Below are 6,630 nucleotides of genomic sequence, written 5' to 3' on the forward strand. Positions count from 1 at the left end.
GTCAGGTCCTGTTGCTTTCCCCGATTTCATTTGTTTTATTGCCTCCTCGACTTCAGTTGCGCTGACTGGTGGAACTGCTCCAAATGTCGGCGATGATTGTGGAAGTGGAGGATGAGCAAATTCTTCAGTTGAAATCTGCTCGAAGTATTCTCGCCATCTATCCGTTGCGGCTCGATGATTAGTAAGCAAAGTACCGTTCTTGTCATTCACACAACAGAAGTGTTCGATATCCTGTGTGCGTTCATCACGGCTTTTAGCAAGTCGATACAGATCTCTCTCGCCATCCCGAGTGTCCAGCTTATCGTAAAGATTTTTGAAATGGTTCGCTCGGGTGACAGCGACCGCTTTCTTTGCATCCCGGTTGGCATTCTTATAAATTTGCCAATTAGCAGGCGTTTTATCGTCGAGAAATTTGTGGTAGAGGCGTTTCTTTTCACGGACCTTCATTTCAACATCATCATTCCAAAGCCATGTATCTCGGTTGATGTACCGCTTACCTGGCTTGGTGACCCCGAGGCTTGCAGAGGCCGCTTTGTGGATCGTGTCTTTCATTTGGTTCCATGATTCTTCCACATTCGTAATGGTTGGCAATCGTATGAGTGAGACCGTTTCTTCGTTCTTCTCACCAAATCGCCACCATTTAATGCGCGGCGGGCCAGTGCGTTCCTCACGCCGTTTTATCGGTGGCTTAATTCGCAGGACAGCAATCAACGGCCGATGTTGAGGTGCGATGGTCTCATAGGGAACGACTTTGCAATCAGTGACAGTGGTAAAATGTTGGCGTCTTATGAGAATATAGTCGATTTGAGTTTTATTGTTCCCACTATAAAATGTGGGAAGATGAGACAATCGTTTGATGAACCATGTATTCATAAGTACAAGGTCATGGGTGTCCGCAAAATCGATTATACGCTCGCCACCTTCATTGCGCGCTCCGAACCCCTTTCCCCCATGGCACCTGTTACCGTCTGCCTTTTCACCCACATGACCATTAAGGTCGCCGGCAATGATTATGTAATCATCAGCAGGCACGTGACAAGTCTTTTCATCGAGAAGTTGCCAGAAGGCATCTTCTCAGGCACATTAGTGTCAAGATTACCCATAAGAAACTCAACTGAATAACGAGTGAAGAGAGCAATGGCGAGGCAATCCATCTTGTCAACTAGCAGAAAGTCAGCCTTGTCGTATGGAATATTGCGATCAGTAAAAGCTTCAATCTCAATACATGCCATAAGCAGAACTGCTGTGGTTCATATTGATAACTTTTATCTTTTAATATTTTTCGCAAGAATTACCAACCTTCCTTCGATTGGGAGGAGGAGGACCATATTCGTTGAAAAAAAAATCCTAGAAAACTAGGAGGAGACCTGCAGTTAAGTAATGATCAAACGCTAAGCCATAGCCGGAAACGGGTACCAAGCGTTCTCACTTTACTTTTCATGGAATGCTGACTGCCATCGTTCAAAAAGCGCTTGCTCTGACATTGTTTTAGGATTGAACGAGGTCAGAATTCACATTCATTTGGTGACGGTCGCCCAGATTGGGAAGAAACTACTCCCCCCTTTTTGGATCAACTTTTTTAGGATGAAAAAATGAAGATTGACGGCGTCATCCAGATCAGAGGCAAGTCATCACATCTCTGCCCTGGAAGCAGTGTGGTCGAAACTATACATATATGCAGATCTGGTCCTAGAAATATTAAGAAATAAAAGTTGTGGACCTGGAGGAATATACCAACATGCTATGTATATTTAGGCATTTATACCCAAGCCTGATAAACCCACCTACAGAGATAGAAAGAAAGCGGCCGCCTGATCTGCCTAAATTTCCTTTTCTTTTTCTTCAATATTATTTCCAGTTATAACAGGCATGGTCGTCTCAAGGGAGGCCCCACATAAATGCCCAAGGTGTGGGAACCGTGCCGCTGCTAAATTGAAGGAGTTGGCGTATCCGTAAACAATTCTCCAGAAGTCTGCCACTTGATCCAGATTTCCCGACTAGAATGGTGATAGATTATATAACAGGAACAAGGTATTAGCTGTCCTTCAATGAGAGTTCTTTTAACACTTGCAGATATAAGTTTCTATTTCAGTACCCCGAAAATTTCATGTCCGTTTTCAGTGGGCCGTCAGACTAGATCAACCTTCCAAGTCTCCTGGGAAATTTCAATGAAATTATAGTTTCTAATGACTTCTTGAAAATGAACCTTTTTGAAATTTTGGACTCTTTTATTGAGCAGAAACACCCACAGCGATAAAACCCTAACCTGTTATTCACCCCAAGATCACGATTATGGAGACGAGGAACCGTGGCAGCCGCAAAGTAAGTCAATCAGACGCAGTAATCTCGGTAGTTAAACAATGGCGAAGAATTCTATTAACGGCAGTAATGATGTTAACAGTTGGAATAAATTTTCATTTTGAATTTTGTTTAGCCACCAGGCGAATTTCATCACACTCTGTAAACGCAATGAAGAATATAGTTAAAGAATCACCAGCCACTAACTCTTTTCTGACCACATAATCGAATACCTGCACTCACGTTACGCTCTTAATCTACGGTGCGGCAGTAGATGCGGAAAGTTACTGCATGAAGTTGATTTCCCCAGAATGTACGATATCTAGGTCTTCCATCCCTGAAGTTGGAATAGTACCAGGTACCGTTTTCTTGTCTTGGAAGTCTTTTTGAAATATTTGATCCTCAATTTTTTCCCCATGAGTAACGTAGAAATAGTTAACCCTAATGTTGCAGTGTTCTTTAGTTACGTTCAAAATGGAGGAAGGATTCCTAGGAGAAACGAAAGACACTACATTTACCCGCCACTGCAATTCATCCTTTAAGTTCATCGATTGCCCCACTATAGATAGCGACTTTTTTGTAGAAATTTACTTCCCCAGGAAAGGAAAAGAGCCACAAGGAAAAAAGTAAGATAAAGGAAAATATTCTGCCTTTTCAAAGCTATCTACCAGCATTCCTAAGATTAACTTGTAACATGCTTGGCAGAAACGATTGCTCATATTATCAACTTCTACACGGCACGCGCCTGGCGGCGAGCGCTTGCGCATTTCCTGCTGATGACGGAATTAAATCTAACGTACCTAATCACCAGAATCTATGAGATAAGTACTTAAAGTTGTCTAGGTTAACCTAAATCCCACAGTTATCTTTGGACACAAATTGAGTACGAGTACCATAGCGTTACTCGTATATACTGAGTGTAGGCTCAGCATTGCAAATTCTGTCTAAGATCTCTCTCGCTATTAAAGGGTACGGTCCCCGAGTTGGAAGGCACAACTCCATGTACATCTTCCGGAAATTTTCTCGGAATATATGTTCTCAGATTACCATCGCGGATCCCATGATACCAGATAACTTCAAGCGAGGCCTCGTGGCAACAGCGACTTCAGAATTCAGCCCTTTAGAGACTCGGGTCTGGTCGTGAAGAGCATCCATGTTTGAAGGGGTTGGTGTTTTATTCTATTCGGTCTTTATGTTAATTTCAAGTCTTTATTAATTTCAAGAGCGTATAGTATACATATTTTCAATAGTAAGGTCTCAAATTGGAAGGGGATGCTTATATCATTCCTGGATGACTACATATCTGCCGCCGAGAACAGAGCGTTGCTTTTAGATATGAAAATATGTACGTTCATACATGTGAGCATATACGTATGCTTGCTCTGAGTGCAAGAAATATGGAGCTATTAGATCTAAATCACGGCCCCATTATTCATCATCATACCATAATCTTCTAAGTTTTTGGCAAGCAGACAAACTTCGAGCTTCTCACTGTAACTTCGCCTTATACTATACACAACCTTCATTCCATCTTAACGCGGCTGTCATGGCTTGGCATGTGCTTTTCAGCGTCGGCGTTGCCGGAAAATGCTTGACGTTTACTAATACCATCAAATATATCATACCTTCGAAGAAAATCTATTTCCATTCCAACACAAAGCCCCACTGTATGCAGGACTATCTAAGGAATCAGGAAAAGTAGGAAAGGGGCACTACCTACTAGATCATATCAACGACTAGCCGTCCGAACTAAATGGAGGCTCAATGATAAACGGACTGGCGGTTGCATGCAAAACAATATACTCGTACATACAGCTCAAACATTACTCACATATCTCGAGAAAGTACAGCGAAATTTAATAGTTTTCTCCTATTACTAAATTCTACGGCAACGACGGCGAAGGCGACAGAAACGGCCGATAATTTTATACTAGTTTTCCACGTGTACGATATTATAGATACTCGTCGATTCTAGCAACCGCATCACAGTCAGGAGAAAATATTCTTCGGTAAAACTATGATAGTAGTGATGAATGCGAAGGCGGCGTACTAATAATTCCGCGTACTGTCACACTTTGCATATCCACCGGGGCGGTTATTCCCCTTTCACCGACAACAATAAGGTTCGACATTTGGTCATGTTAGTGCACTTCTTCACGTCCTCTTCAGAAATTTCGCTCTGGATTTGTTACTAAATTTGGAATAATATCAGTTATCGCGCCAAACCATCGATTAATAGGATTAAAATAGGACTTCCCCGCACCTCGCCCTTCGTAGGCTGATTGCGGCAGTTGCTCCTACAAAATTGGCGCTTCTTTCGACTGTAGCAATATAACGAATTGCCTAATTAATTTTAAACTTATACTTTTTAGAGAGGCAACAGTACACTGGAATTACTTCATTATGTCGAGCCCTTTTCGGACGCGTCGAACATGCTTTCCTCCTCGTCAAAGTTAAGGCAAGACGTTATTTAAAAACTAAGCTTGCAGTATCTCCCATCTTATACTCTTCATTGATCTCGTCCTCGATTTCACCGACTTACTATCCCGTTACTACACGCGAACGATATTACTACAGGATCCACTATGGTACGTACGATGCAACCTCTCATGCACTCTACGCAAAAACTTATGAATCACATCGGCCGAAAAAAGGAATTTCAGGATTTCATACACGCCGTGTAATAGGACCCCGGAAAAACGTGAACGTGTACCACTTCCCGAGCGTATCCGCGGAGAAAAAACCGAAAAAATCAATAAGTCATCCGGAATACATTCAACTGTCTACGATTATTTAATTTTTATGAGGACAATACACGGTTATCTTGTAATATGAATAAAGGAAAAAATGCTTCGAAAAAACATAATGGCGGCGTCCGGGAGTTATATTAAAATTGTACACTAAATTTCGCCGCAACATGATTTCAAGGCGAGAAACATTTTCGTACGCGCGCCGCGGATACGCCGAAGCGATTTCCTTCCTTCTCGTCCTGACTGATGTGTAGCAAGTACACAGAGAACTTCTCTACTCCTTTTGCACGTACGAATACCAACTATTAGGGGGTTGTGAGGCATGCACGACAGACACTATTCATATGGGGTGGAGGTGAGATTTTATTCGGCGAAAAATACAATCAATGAGGGGTTAGTTTTCATGCTTGAGGAATCGACCAGTGATTTTCAAAGTGTTTTTGAGTTTGAATAAGGATTTGAATGAGTAATGTCCTGAGGATTGAAAAGAAGCATCCCGGCCTACTCTACTATAAGTGAAAAACGCTTGTGCCGATTTCATTCATTTTTCTGAATGTATTATATCTTCTGTACAAAATTCAGATTTATCTAAAGGTGCTTGCCAAGTAATCTACCCCAGGTACAAAATCAACGCGTCGCAACTCTCCTACCTTCAGTAGTACTCAGAATGTCAGAAATCTTCAATGCCATGTGAAGTGGAGTTCCTAATGCACTTATCAACTAGTCGAACTTGGAAGTCGGGAGGGGTGCAGACGGGGCGAGAACCCTGTCGGCTGAGTCAACACCAAGTGGCCAAGAAGAACCACCCCGAGGTTTCACCGGGAAACGCTGTATTCACTGACTTGGTGGTAATGATGCTATATGTAAATGTTCCCACGCCTTGGATAACCTGACCCAAGTCTACAAAGGGCTCATCTGAAGTGGTATTGGGTACCATGCGAACTAGGATAATCCGAATTCATATGTCTCAGGAGAATTCCAATGGGATGTGTTCTCGGCCCGTTTTTTTGCGGTTTTTGTTTTATGCAGGTTGTGGTTGTGCCCACATCGTGGCCAGAGCTCCTTGTGGGCCCAAGTATAGAGTTGTGCTATACTCCTTAGTTACGGTAGAGGCTTTAGGTAGACCTCGCATAGAAAACTATGAGAGCTGAACCTGCACTCAATATAAATTACTACCGTTGTGTCAGTCACAGCGGGGCTCTGATTGTGGTCACCAAATCAAGCCCGTGGGGTTATGTCGACACGGCAGGTACTCACATTAGACCATCAGGACTTAACTATCAACTAGTCTAATTTTTTATATTTCAAGCACTCCAGAGTAAGATATTATCATTTACTGAACTGTAGCAGGGCGAACCAATGGCCTAAGAACTGCTGTCAAAACATTAATTCCTTTTCTCGATTATATGAAAGGTAATAACGTTGACTCATCCGCCCCTTTGAGGTGTGCACTGCGAGCAAATCTGCTACTTTTTTCAAATTATTTCCAAATAGGTTGATTTGAGATTGACAGCGACAGAATTGTGGAGGTAAAATTGTCATAACGATCTCTTTACTCTGCCTACTCTGGCGAAGACATGTG

General features: G+C 42.4%; 1 protein-coding gene across 5 annotated transcripts in view; it reads right to left on the minus strand.

Moving 5' to 3' along the window:
- The window catches only part of LOC119648147 (protein SCAI), a 68,540-nt gene extending 63,219 nt beyond the window's left edge, over positions 1 to 5,321 (minus strand). For 3 of the 5 annotated variants that reach the window (XM_038049715.1, XM_038049717.1, XM_038049716.1), the window contains exon 1: positions 4,130 to 5,320. The gene's annotated coding sequence lies outside the window, so the exon portion shown is untranslated. Of the gene's footprint in view, positions 1 to 4,129 lie in introns of all 5 variants that reach the window. The other 2 variants (XM_038049704.1, XM_038049713.1) reach the window with 1 other exon arrangement.
- Between the last annotated feature and the right edge of the window lie 1,309 nt (positions 5,322 to 6,630).

This window comes from Hermetia illucens, chromosome 2 (assembly GCF_905115235.1).
Source record: "Hermetia illucens chromosome 2, iHerIll2.2.curated.20191125, whole genome shotgun sequence".
Lineage (NCBI taxonomy): Eukaryota > Metazoa > Arthropoda > Insecta > Diptera > Stratiomyidae > Hermetia > Hermetia illucens.